This window comes from Eucyclogobius newberryi, unplaced genomic scaffold, assembly GCF_026437365.1.
Source record: "Eucyclogobius newberryi isolate DKJ021-1_F unplaced genomic scaffold, fEucNew1.0.hap1 SCAF_4, whole genome shotgun sequence".
NCBI lineage: Eukaryota > Metazoa > Chordata > Actinopteri > Gobiiformes > Gobiidae > Eucyclogobius > Eucyclogobius newberryi.
In genome coordinates this window covers 127032-139969 of record NW_027316056.1, presented here as the reverse complement: position 1 = coordinate 139969, position 12938 = coordinate 127032, and positions in this window count along the sequence as shown.

Here is a 12938-nt window from a genome sequence, read left to right as displayed (position 1 = left end):
GGCCGGGCATGGCCTCCGCCGAGCACCCCCTGGAACCCCCGGAGCCCCTCCAGGGCCACCCCCCACTCCTCCAGACTCACCCCGGGGAAGGGACACTCTGGCTGGGCATGGCCTCCGCCGAGCACCCCCTGGAGCCCCCGGAGCACCCCCAGAGCCACCCCCCACTCTCCCCAGACTCTGCCCGGGGAAGGGCCACTCTGGCTGGGCATGGCCTCCACCAAGCACCCCCTGGAGCCCCCGGAGCACCTCCAGAGCCACCCCCCACTCCTTCAGACTCACCCCGGGGAAGGGACACTCTGGCTGGGCATGGCCTCCGCCGAGCACCCCCTGGAACCCCTGAAGCCCCCGGAGCAGCTCCAGAGCCACCCCCCACTCTCCCCAGACTCTGCCCGGGGAAGGGCCACTCTGGCCGGGCATGGCCTCCGCTGAGCACCCCCTGGAACCCCTGGAGCCCCCGGAGCACCTCCAGAGCCACCCCCCACTCTCCCCAGACTCACCCCGGGGAAGGGACACTCTGGCCGGGCATGGCCCCCGCTGAGCACCCCCTGGAGCCCCCGGATTACCTCCAGAGCCACCCCCCACTCTCCCCAGACTATGCCCGGGGAAGGGCCACTCTGGCTGGGCATGGCCTCCACTGAGCACCCCCTGGAGCCCCCGGAGCACCTCCAGAGCCACCCCCCACTCTCCCCAGACTATGCCCGGGGAAGGGCCACTCTGGCTGGGCATGGCCTCCGCCGAGCACCCCCTGGAACCCCTGGAGCCCCTCCAGAGCCACCCCCCACTCCTCCAGACTCACCCCGGGGAAGGGCCACTCTGGCTGGGCATGGCCTCCACTGAGCACCCCCTGGAACCCCCGGAGCACCTCCAGAGCCACCCCCCACTCTCCCCAGACTCTGCCCGGGGAAGGGACACTCTGGCCGGGCATGGCCTCCGCCGAGCACCCCCTGGAACCCCCCGGAGCACCTCCAGAGCCACCCCCCCACTCCTCCAGACTCACCCCGGGGAAGGGACACTCTGGCTGGGCATGGCCTCCACCAAGCACCCCCTGGAGCCACCGGAGCACCTCCAGAGCCACCCCCCACTCCTCCAGACTCACCCCGGGGACGGGACACTCTGGCTGGGCATGGCCTCCACTGAGCACCCCCTGGAACCCCTGGAGCCCCGGGAGAACCTCCAGAGCCACCCCCCACTCTCCCCAGACTCTGCCCGGGGAAGGGCCACTCTGGCTGGGCATGGCCTCCGCCGAGCACCCCCTGGAACCCCCGGAGGCCCTCCAGAGCCACCCCCCACTCTCCCCAGACTCACCCCGGGGAAGGGCCACTCTGGCTGGGCATGGTCTCCACCAAGCACCCCCTGGAGCCCCCGGAGCACCTCCAGAGCCACCCCCCACTCCTCCAGACTCACCGCGGGGAAGGGACACTCTGGCTGGGCATGGCCTCCGCCGAGCACCCCCTGGAGCCCCCGGAGCACCCCCAGAGCCACCCCCCACTCTCCCCAGACTCACCCCGGGGAAGGGACACTCTGGCTGGGCATGGCCTCCACTGAGCACCCCCTGGAACCCCTGGAGCCCCGGGAGCACCTCCAGAGCCACCCCCCACTCTCCCCAGACTCTGCCCGGGGAAGGGCCACTCTGGCTGGGCATGGCCTCCGCCGAGCACCCCCTGGAACCCCCGGAGCACCTCCAGAGCCACCCCCCACTCCTCCAGACTCACCCCCGGGGAAGGGCAACTCTGGCTGGGCATGGCCCCCACTGAGCACCCCCTGGAACCCCTGGAGCCCCTGGAGCACCTCCAGGGCCACCCCCCCACTCCACCAGACTCAGCCCCGACCCGGGCACACTCTTCCCCGGGTCCTGGGCTCCGGGACTCCGGGGATGACCACCGGGGACCAGGCTCTCCCTCCGAACCCGGGGACCCACCCTTAAGCACCCCCTCGCGGGCTAAACCCCTTAGGGGCAGCCGCCTGGAAGCCCGTGCCCTTGGTACTCTGACATGGAAGCCCGTGCCCTTGGTACTCTTAACCACACTTTGACATTTTTCGAGTATAGTGTACTATTTCGGTTTTTACTCTAAGTCCCTCAGGGGCATATGGTGCTATACTCTGATGGTCAGATCACCTCCAGGCCCCAGGGGAGTGCTTTTCTGGGGTCAAACAGTGCACTGATGATGGGGGATTATTTCATTTTGCTCATTTTGGTGTTTTTTCACATTTTAACCCATTTTCACCCATTTTGCTCACCCCGCACTCTGCCGCATATGAGGCCGGGGAAGGGCCACTCTGGCTGAGCATGGCCTCCGCTGAGCACCCCCTGGAGCCCCTGGAGCCCCCGGAGACCCTCCAGAGCCACCCCCCACTCCTCCAGACTCACCCCGGGGAAGGGACACTCTGGCTGGGCATGGCCTCCGCCGAGCAGCCCCTGGAGCCCCCGGAGACCCTCCTGAGCCACCCCCCACTCTCCCCAGACTCACCCCGGGGAAGGTCCACTCTGGCTGGGCATGGCCTCCGCCGAGCACCCCCTGGAGCCCCCGGAGCACCCCCAGAGCCACCCCCCCACTCTCCCCAGACTCTGCCCGGGGAAGGGCCACTCTGGCTGGGCATGGCCTCCACCAAGCACCCCCTGGAGCCCCCCGGAGCCCCTCCAGAGCCACCCCCCACTCTCCCCAGACTCTGCCCGGGGAAGGGACACTCTGGCCGGGCATGACCTCCGCCGAGCACCCCCTGGAACCCCTGGAGCCCCCGGAGCAGCTCCAGAGCCACCCCCCACTCTCCCCAGACTCTGCCCGGGGAAGGGACACTCTGGCCGGGCATGGCCTCCGCCTACCACCCCCTGGAACCCCCGGAGGCCCTCCAGAGCCACCCCCCACTCTCCCCAGACTCTGCCCGGGGAAGGGACACTCTGGCCGGGCATGGCCTCCGCCGAGCACCCCCTGGAACCCCCGGAGCGCCTCCAGGGCCACCCCCCACTCCTCCAGACTCACCCCGGGGAAGGGACACTCTGGCTGGGCATGGCCTCCGCCGAGCACCCCCTGGAGCCCCCGGAGCACCCCCAGAGCCACCCCCCACTCTCCCCAGACTCTGCCCGGGGAAGGGCCACTCTGGCTGGGCATGGCCTCCACCAAGCACCCCGTGGAGCCCCCGGAGCACCTCCAGAGCCACCCCCCACTCCTTCAGACTCACCCCGGGGAAGGGACACTCTGGCTGGGCATGGCCTCCGCCGAGCACCCCCTGGAACCCCTGGAGCCCCTCCAGGGCCACCCCCCACTCCTCCAGACTCACCCCGGGGAAATTCCACTCTGGCTGGGCATGGCCTCCGCTGACCACCCCCTGGAACCCCTGAAGCCCCCGGAGCAGCTCCAGAGCCACCCCCCACTCTCCCCAGACTCTGCCCGGGGAAGGGCCACTCTGGCCGGGCATGGCCTCCGCTGAGCACCCCCTGGAACCCCTGGAGCCCCCGGAGCACCTCCAGAGCCACCCCCCACTCTCCCCAGACTCACCCCGGGGAAGGGACACTCTGGCCGGGCATGGCCCCCGCTGAGCACCCCCTGGAGCCCCCGGAGCACCTCCAGAGCCACCCCCCACTCTCCCCAGACTATGCCCGGGGAAGGGCCACTCTGGCTGGGCATGGCCTCCACTGAGCACCCCCTGGAGCCCCCGGAGCACCTCCAGAGCCACCCCCCACTCTCCCCAGACTATGCCCGGGGAAGGGCCACTCTGGCTGGGCATGGCCTCCGCCGAGCACCCCCTGGAACCCCGGGAGAACCTCCAGAGCCACCCCCCACTCTCCCCAGACTCTGCCCGGGGAAGGGCCACTCTGGCTGGGCATGGCCTCCGCCGAGCACCCCCTGGAACCCCCGGAGGCCCTCCAGAGCCACCCCCCACTCTCCCCAGACTCACCCCGGGGAAGGGCCACTCTGGCTGGGCATGGTCTCCACCAAGCACCCCCTGGAGCCCCCGGAGCACCTCCAGAGCCACCCCCCACTCCTCCAGACTCACCCCGGGGAAGGGACACTCTGGCTGGGCATGGCCTCCGCCGAGCACCCCCTGGAGCCCCCGGAGCACCCCCAGAGCCACCCCCCACTCTCCCCAGACTCACCCCGGGGAAGGGACACTCTGGCTGGGCATGGCCTCCACTGAGCACCCCCTGGAACCCCTGGAGCCCCGGGAGCACCTCCAGAGCCACCCCCCACTCTCCCCAGACTCTGCCCGGGGAAGGGCCACTCTGGCTGGGCATGGCCTCCGCCGAGCACCCCCTGGAACCCCCGGAGCACCTCCAGAGCCACCCCCCACTCCTCCAGACTCACCCCCGGGGAAGGGCAACTCTGGCTGGGCATGGCCCCCACTGAGCACCCCCTGGAACCCCTGGAGCCCCTGGAGCACCTCCAGGGCCACCCCCCCACTCCACCAGACTCAGCCCCGACCCGGGCACACTCTTCCCCGGGTCCTGGGCTCCGGGACTCCGGGGATGACCACCGGGGACCAGGCTCTCCCTCCGAACCCGGGGACCCACCCTTAAGCACCCCCTCGCGGGCTAAAACCCTTAGGGGCAGCCGCCTGGAAGCCCGTGCCCTTGGTACTCTGACATGGAAGCCCGTGCCCTTGGTACTCTTAACCACACTTTGAAATTTTTCGAGTATAGTGTACTATTTCGGTTTTTACTCTAAGTCCCTCAGGGGTATAGTGTACTATACTATGATGGTCAGATCACCTCCAGGCCCCAGGGGAGTGCTTTTCTGGGGTCAAACAGTGCACTGATGATGGGGGATTATTTCATTTTGCTCATTTTGGTGTTTTTTCACATTTTAACCCATTTTCACCCCTTTTGCTCACAACTTCGTACTACGGCCCGGAAAAACGACAGAGTCGATGGGTATAGTGTACTATTGCCGAAAAATGACAGAGTCTTTTCGGGTATAGTGTACTATTTCGGTTTTTACTCTAAGTCCCTCAGGGGCATATGGTGCTATACTCTGATGGTCAGATCACCTCCAGGCCCCAGGGGAGTGCTTTTCTGGGGTCAAACAGTGCACTGATGATGGGGGATTATTTCATTTTGCTCATTTTGGTGTTTTTTCACATTTTAACCCATTTTCACCCATTTTGCTCACAACTTCATACTACGGCCCGGAAAAACTACAGAGTCCCTCGGGTACAGTGTACTATTGCCGAAAAACGACAGAGTCCCTCGGGTATAGTGTACTATTGCCGAAAAACGACAGAGTCCCTCGGGTATAGTGTACTATTGCCGAAAAACGACAGAGTCCCTCGGGTATAGTGTACTATTGCCGAAAAACGACAGAGTCCCTCGGGTATAGTGTACTATTGCCGAAAAACGACAGAGTCCCTCGGGTATAGTGTACTATTGGCTGGAAGCTCGGTTTTTTTTCTAAGTCCAGCAGGGGTATATGGTACTATATTCTGGTGGTCAGATCACCTCCAGGCCCCAGGGGAGTGCTTTTCTGGGGGCAAACTGTGCACTGATGATGGGGGATTATTTCATTTTGCTCATTTTGGTGTGTTTTCACATTTTAACCCATTTTCACCCCTTTTGCTCACATCTTCAAACTCGGGCCCTGATTACAAGTTCTGACCAAATGATGACAAACACGGTATTTATTATGTATTTTTTTCATTTTTTTTATTTTTCCAACTTATACATCCATCATTGGTGCCAGGCAGGTTGTGGAGAAAGCAGTGAAGAAAGGAGAGAGCCATCACAGAAAAGATGTCCATCCAGGGTCAAGGTACCCTGCACTTTTACATATCCAAATGACAGCATTTAAAGTTTTTTAGCGTATGGTATCTCTCGTTGCATGGAACCGCACAGAGGCCAACGCCACACTGACGGCACCTGTACTTTGTTTGCCGCCTGCCTTTGGTACGAGAGCGGTCAGAGCACACGGCGCAGTCTGGACGTCCCTCTGCTTGACAAAGCCAATGACGCTCTGTGAGTCTCTGTGGCATTTCACCCTCCGGTCTTGAGCGCCTTTCTTGTTTTTTGGAGTGATCAGCCAGTAATGCATCAATAATGTTCTGAATGTAAACCTTTAAAGGTTTGTGTGGGCCTGGAGTGGATTTGGTGTATATGATGTGTGAGTTGACAATACTTATGCTTATAATGGCATTGAATATGCGATGATACCATTTCCGGGACCTGTGTGGAAAGAGGTATGTCTTCATCCTCTGGTCAGCAGTGTCCACTCCACCCATGTAGGCGTTGTACTGGTCGACACATACAGGTCTTTTGATGTCACGGAAGCCAGTGTCATCTGTCTTGGATCGGATCCTCCTCTGAACACAATCATTTCCATGGACTGTGGACAACATGGTGAGACGTTTAGTATCGTGCCAAGCACAAGCCAGGAGTTTTCCCTTTCTGCAAAAAACTGGGTCATCTCCTTTTTTCAGCTGTAAGACACTTTTACCAAGGCATTTTGGCATCCCCAACCTGGTAATCCTTACCGTCCCACACAGTCCAGTTTCCAAATCTGCTAATTCATTTGCAATTACAGGCGAGGTATAGTAACTGTCCATGTAAATCTCGTGTCCTTTGCCCGTAAAGGGAGAAACCAACTCACGGACAACTGCGTGTGTTGCACTGATGTTGCTTGCATTATTTTTGTACTGTCCAGTGTGCATTGACCAGCGCAAAACATACCCTGAACAGCTTTCACTCAGGGCATACACTCTATAGCCATATTTGTCAGGTTTATTCGGAGAGTAACATTTTAGTGAAGATCTCCCCTTGAAAGCTATTGTCATTTCATCTAAAGAAAGCTCCTTGATTGGACTGTAAACTGCTGCAAATTTGGGAATAATCAAATCTATTATTGGGCGGACTTTGAACAGTTTATCGTGCCCGGGCTCGCCTGTTCTCACATAATCATTATTGTTGACAAAATGAAAGAACGAAAGAATGATTTCAAATCTGTTTCTTGACATTACATTTCCAAATCCAGGCGTTTGTGTAAGCCAAAATGTTCCCCAGTAATCCTCGATTTCAGGTTTCTCAACAAGGCCCATGGAGAGATGCAAAGCGAAGAAAGCTTTCATTTCGGTGACTGATACATCATACCACTCAAGAAATCTTGAATGTGGCTTCAGAATCATAGGTGCCATACACTGATGTGCATATCTATTTGTCTCATCAGTAATGAAAGTCCAAAACTGATCGGTCAGAAAGAGTGACAGAATATCAAATGGATTAGCATCCGTCAGATCCATCTCTCCTGTGTAGCCAACTGGGTCTTCAAAAGGTTTGATCCATGCCTCAAATACCTCGACCTCTCTCAGCATGTCCCAGCTCTCATCCACCGGGCAAGTTTTACTGCAGCCACTGGTTCCACTGGTTCCTCGCCTCCGTCTGTCCTTTGCACCTGTCCGTTGTTTCGAAGTCCCTTCATCTCCACTTGGAAATCCATCGTCACTCTCGGGGAGATAATACCCTTCAGAGTCAGAATCTGCTGTAAATTGCATGCCACGTGTACTTCCTCCAGCCATTTTTCTCCTTACCGGATCTGCCCTGGATCATACCTGGCTAATAAAGGGAAGTTGCACCGAACCGACCAATGACTGAAATGATTCATTTTCTACTATTATTTCATTAATTTCCTTGTACGGTAAAGTTGCATTTCTGCGACTTTGGCGCTTAAAGGGTTAGAATACAGAGTTTTTGGTTTCAATACCTTATCATCTGCTGCCATCTTCTGTATTTTTTGTAAATAAAGGTGGACAAAAATAAATAAATATTTGACAAACGCCAAGCCTAGCCCCAAGCCCCAAGGACTGATAACCCTTTAGGCGCCAGAGATTATGGATGAAATAAATGTATAAATAAAAAACTTCCTGAGATACAGAGAACTGAAGCCGGGGCACAGCTCTGGGTCGGCAGTGCCCCTGGAGGCCCGTAGAAGCTCCACACTCCCGTTGATTCTTGGATAAAAGGGCACCCAGCCGGTCTCGAACTCGCGTGAGGCGGAGCAGGGATCATCCACCCCGCACACGGCCAGACTTTGCCCGGCCAGGGAGCACCTTCTGCGGGTCGGAGGCTCCGGGTCGGAGCCCCTGGAGCCTGGAGCCCTCACCGGGCCCCGAACTCGGCTGCCGGAGGCAGTGCAGTGCCTCATGGATAAAAGGGCACCCAGCCGGTCTCGAACTCGCGTGAGGCGGAGCAGGGATCATCCACCCCGCACACGGCCAGACTTTGCCCGGCCAGGGAGCACCTTCTGCGGGTCGGAGGCTCCGGGTCAGAGCCCCTGGAGCCTGGAGCCCTCACCGGGCCCCGAACTCGGCTGCCGGAGGCAGTGCAGTGCCTCATGGATAAAAGGGCACCCAGCCGGTCTCGAACTCGCGTGAGGCGGAGCATGGATCATCCACCCCGCACACGGCCAGACTTTGCCAGGCCAGGGAGCACCTTCTGCGGGTCGGAGGCTCCGGGTCGGAGCCCCTGGAGCCTGGAGCCCTCACCGGGCCCCGAACTCGGCTGCCGGAGGCAGTGCAGTGCCTCATGGATAAAAGGGCACCCAGCCGGTCTCGAACTCGCGTGAGGCGGAGCAGGGATCATCCACCCCGCACACGGCCAGACTTTGCCCGGCCAGGGAGCACCTTCTGCGGGTCGGAGGCTCCGGGTCGGAGCCCCTGGAGCCTGGAGCCCTCACCGGGCCCCGAACTCGGCTGCCGGAGGCAGTGCAGTGCCTCATGGATAAAAGGGCACCCAGCCGGTCTCGAACTCGCGTGAGGCGGAGCAGGGATCATCCACCCCGCACACGGCCAGACTTTGCCCGGCCAGGGAGCACCTTCTGCGGGTCGGAGGCTCCGGGTCGGAGCCCCTGGAGCCTGGAGCCCTCACCGGGCCCCGAACTCAGCTGCCGGAGGCAGTGCAGTGCCTCATGGATAAAAGGGCACCCAGCCGGTCTCGAACTCGCGTGAGGCGGAGCAGGGATCATCCACCCCGCACACGACCAGACTTTGCCCGGGGAAGGGCCACTCTGGCTGGGCATGGCCCCCACTGAGCACCCCCTGGAACCCCTGGAGCCCCCGGAGCACCTCCAGAGCCACCCCCCACTCCTCCAGACTCTGCCCGGGGAAGGGCCACTCTGGCTGGGCATGGCCTCCACTGAGCACCCCCTGGAGCCCCCGGAGCACCTCCAGAGCCACCCCCCACTCTCCCCAGACTATGCCCGGGGAATGGACACTCTGGCTGGGCATGGCCTCCGCCGAGCACCCCCTGGAACCCCTGGAGCTCCTCCAGAGCCACCCCCCACTCCTCCAGACTCACCCCGGGGAAGGGCCACTCTGGCTGGGCATGGCCTCCACTGAGCACCCCCTGGAGCCCCCGGAGCACCTCCAGAGCCACCCCCCACTCTCCCCAGATTCTGCTCGGGGAAGGGCCACTTTGGCTGGGCATGGCCTCCGCTGAGCACCCCCTGGAGCCCCCGGAGCACCTCCAGAGCCACCCCCCACTCTCCCCAGACTCACCCCGGGGAAAGGCCACTCTGGCTGGGCATGGCCTCCGCTGAGCACCCCCTGGAACCCCTGGAGCCCCCGGAGCACCTCCAGAGCAACCCCCCACTCCTCCAGACTCTGCCCGGGGAAGGGACACTCTGGCTGGGCATGGCCTCCACTGAGCACCCCCTGGAGCCCCCGGAGCACCTCCAGAGCCACCCCCCACTCTCCCCAGACTATGCCCGGGGAAGGGCCACTCTGGCTGGGCATGGCCTCCGCCGAGCACCCCCTGGAGCCCCCGGAACACCTCCAGAGCCACCCCCCACTCCTCCAGACTCTGCCCGGGGAAGGGCCACTCTGGCTGGGCATGGCCTCCACTGAGCACCCCCTGGAGCCCCCGGAGCACCTCCAGAGCCACCCCCCACTCTCCCCAGACTATGCCCGGGGAAGGGCCACTCTGGCTGGGCATGGCCTCCACTGAGCACCCCCTGGAGCCCCCGGAGCACCTCCAGAGCCACCCCCCACTCCTCCAGACTCACCCCGGGGAAGGGACACTCTGGCTGGGCATGGCCTCCACCAAGCACCCCCTGGAGCCCCCGGAGAACCTCCAGAGCCACCCCCCACTCCTCCAGACTCACCCCGGGGAAGGGACACTCTGGCTGGGCATGGCCTCCGCCGAGCACCCCCTGGAACCCCTGGAGCCCCCGGAGCACCTCCAGAGCCACCCCCCACTCTCCCCAGACTCTGCCCGGGGAAGGGACACTCTGGCCGGGCATGGCCTCCGCCGAGCACCCCCTGGAACCCCCCGGAGCACCTCCAGAGCCACCCCCCCACTCCTCCAGACTCACCCCGGGGAAGGGACACTCTGGCTGGGCATGGCCTCCACCAAGCACCCCCTGGAGCCCCCGGAGCACCTCCAGAGCCACCCCCCACTCCTCCAGACTCACCCCGGGGACGGGACACTCTGGCTGGGCATGGCCTCCACTGAGCACCCCCTGGAACCCCTGGAGCCCCGGGAGAACCTCCAGAGCCACCCCCCACTCTCCCCAGACTCTGCCCGGGGAAGGGCCACTCTGGCTGGGCATGGCCTCCGCCGAGCACCCCCTGGAACCCCCGGAGGCCCTCCAGAGCCACCCCCCACTCTCCCCAGACTCACCCCGGGGAAGGGCCACTCTGGCTGGGCATGGTCTCCACCAAGCACCCCCTGGAGCCCCCGGAGCACCTCCAGAGCCACCCCCCACTCCTCCAGACTCACCCCGGGGAAGGGACACTCTGGCTGGGCATGGCCTCCGCCGAGCACCCCCTGGAGCCCCCGGAGCACCCCCAGAGCCACCCCCCACTCTCCCCAGACTCACCCCGGGGAAGGGACACTCTGGCTGGGCATGGCCTCCACTGAGGACCCCCTGGAACCCCTGGAGCCCCGGGAGCACCTCCAGAGCCACCCCCCACTCTCCCCAGACTCTGCCCGGGGAAGGGCCACTCTGGCTGGGCATGGCCTCCGCCGAGCACCCCCTGGAACCCCCGGAGCACCTCCAGAGCCACCCCCCACTCCTCCAGACTCACCCCCGGGGAAGGGCAACTCTGGCTGGGCATGGCCCCCACTGAGCACCCCCTGGAACCCCTGGAGCCCCTGGAGCACCTCCAGGGCCACCCCCCCACTCCACCAGACTCAGCCCCGACCCGGGCACACTCTTCCCCGGGTCCTGGGCTCCGGGACTCCGGGGATGACCACCGGGGACCAGGCTCTCCCTCCGAACCCGGGGACCCACCCTTAAGCACCCCCTCGCGGGCTAAACCCCTTAGGGGCAGCCGCCTGGAAGCCCGTGCCCTTGGTACTCTGACATGGAAGCCCGTGCCCTTGGTACTCTTAACCACACTTTGACATTTTTCGAGTATAGTGTACTATTTCGGTTTTTACTCCCTCAGGGGTATAGTGTACTATACTATGATGGTCAGATCACCTCCAGGCCCCAGGGGAGTGCTTTTCTGGGGTCAAACAGTGCACTGATGATGGGGGATTATTTCATTTTTCTCATTTTGGTGTTTTTTCACATTTTAACCCATTTTCACCCCTTTTGCTCACAACTTCGTACTACGGCCCGGAAAAACGACAGAGTCGATGGGTATAGTGTACTATTGCCGAAAAATGACAGAGTCTTTTCGGGTATAGTGTACTATTTCGGTTTTTACTCTAAGTCCCTCAGGGGCATATGGTGCTATACTCTGATGGTCAGATCACCTCCAGGCCCCAGGGGAGTGCTTTTCTGGGGTCAAACAGTGCACTGATGATGGGGGATTATTTCATTTTGCTCATTTTGGTGTTTTTTCACATTTTAACCCATTTTCACCCATTTTGCTCACCCCGCACTCTGCCGCATATGAGGCCGGGGAAGGGCCACTCTGGCTGAGCATGGCCTCCGCTGAGCACCCCCTGGAGCCCCTGGAGCCCCCGGAGACCCTCCAGAGCCACCCCCCACTCCTCCAGACTCACCCCGGGGAAGGGACACTCTGGCTGGGCATGGCCTCCGCCGAGCAGCCCCTGGAGCCCCCGGAGACCCTCCAGAGCCACCCCCCACTCTCCCCAGACTCACCCCGGGGAAGGTCCACTCTGGCTGGGCATGGCCTCCGCCGAGCACCCCCTGGAGCCCCCGGAGCACCCCCAGAGCCACCCCCCCACTCTCCCCAGACTCTGCCCGGGGAAGGGCCACTCTGGCTGGGCATGGCCTCCACCAAGCACCCCCTGGAGCCCCCCGGAGCCCCTCCAGAGCCACCCCCCACTCTCCCCAGCCTCTGCCCGGGGAAGGGACACTCTGGCCGGGCATGGCCTCCGCCGAGCACCCCCTGGAACCCCTGGAGCCCCCGGAGCAGCTCCAGAGCCACCCCCCACTCTCCCCAGACTCTGCCCGGGGAAGGGACACTCTGGCCGGGCATGGCCTCCGCCTACCACCCCCTGGAACCCCCGGAGGCCCTCCAGAGCCACCCCCCACTCTCCCCAGACTCTGCCCGGGGAAGGGACACTCTGGCCGGGCATGGCCTCCGCCGAGCACCCCCTGGAACCCCCGGAGCCCCTCCAGGGCCACCCCCCACTCCTCCAGACTCACCCCGGGGAAGGGACACTCTGGCTGGGCATGGCCTCCGCCGAGCACCCCCTGGAGCCCCCGGAGCACCCCCAGAGCCACCCCCCACTCTCCCCAGACTCTGCCCGGGGAAGGGCCACTCTGGCTGGGCATGGCCTCCACCAAGCACCCCCTGGAGCCCCCGGAGCACCTCCAGAGCCACCCCCCACCCCTTCAGACTCACCCCGGGGAAGGGACACTCTGGCTGGGCATGGCCTCCGCCGAGCACCCCCTGGAACCCCTGGAGCCCCTCCAGGGCCACCCCCCACTCCTCCAGACTCACCCCGGGGAAGGTCCACTCTGGCTGGGCATGGCCTCCGCTGACCACCCCCTGGAACCCCTGAAGCCCCCGGAGCAGCTCCAGAGCCACCCCCCACTCTC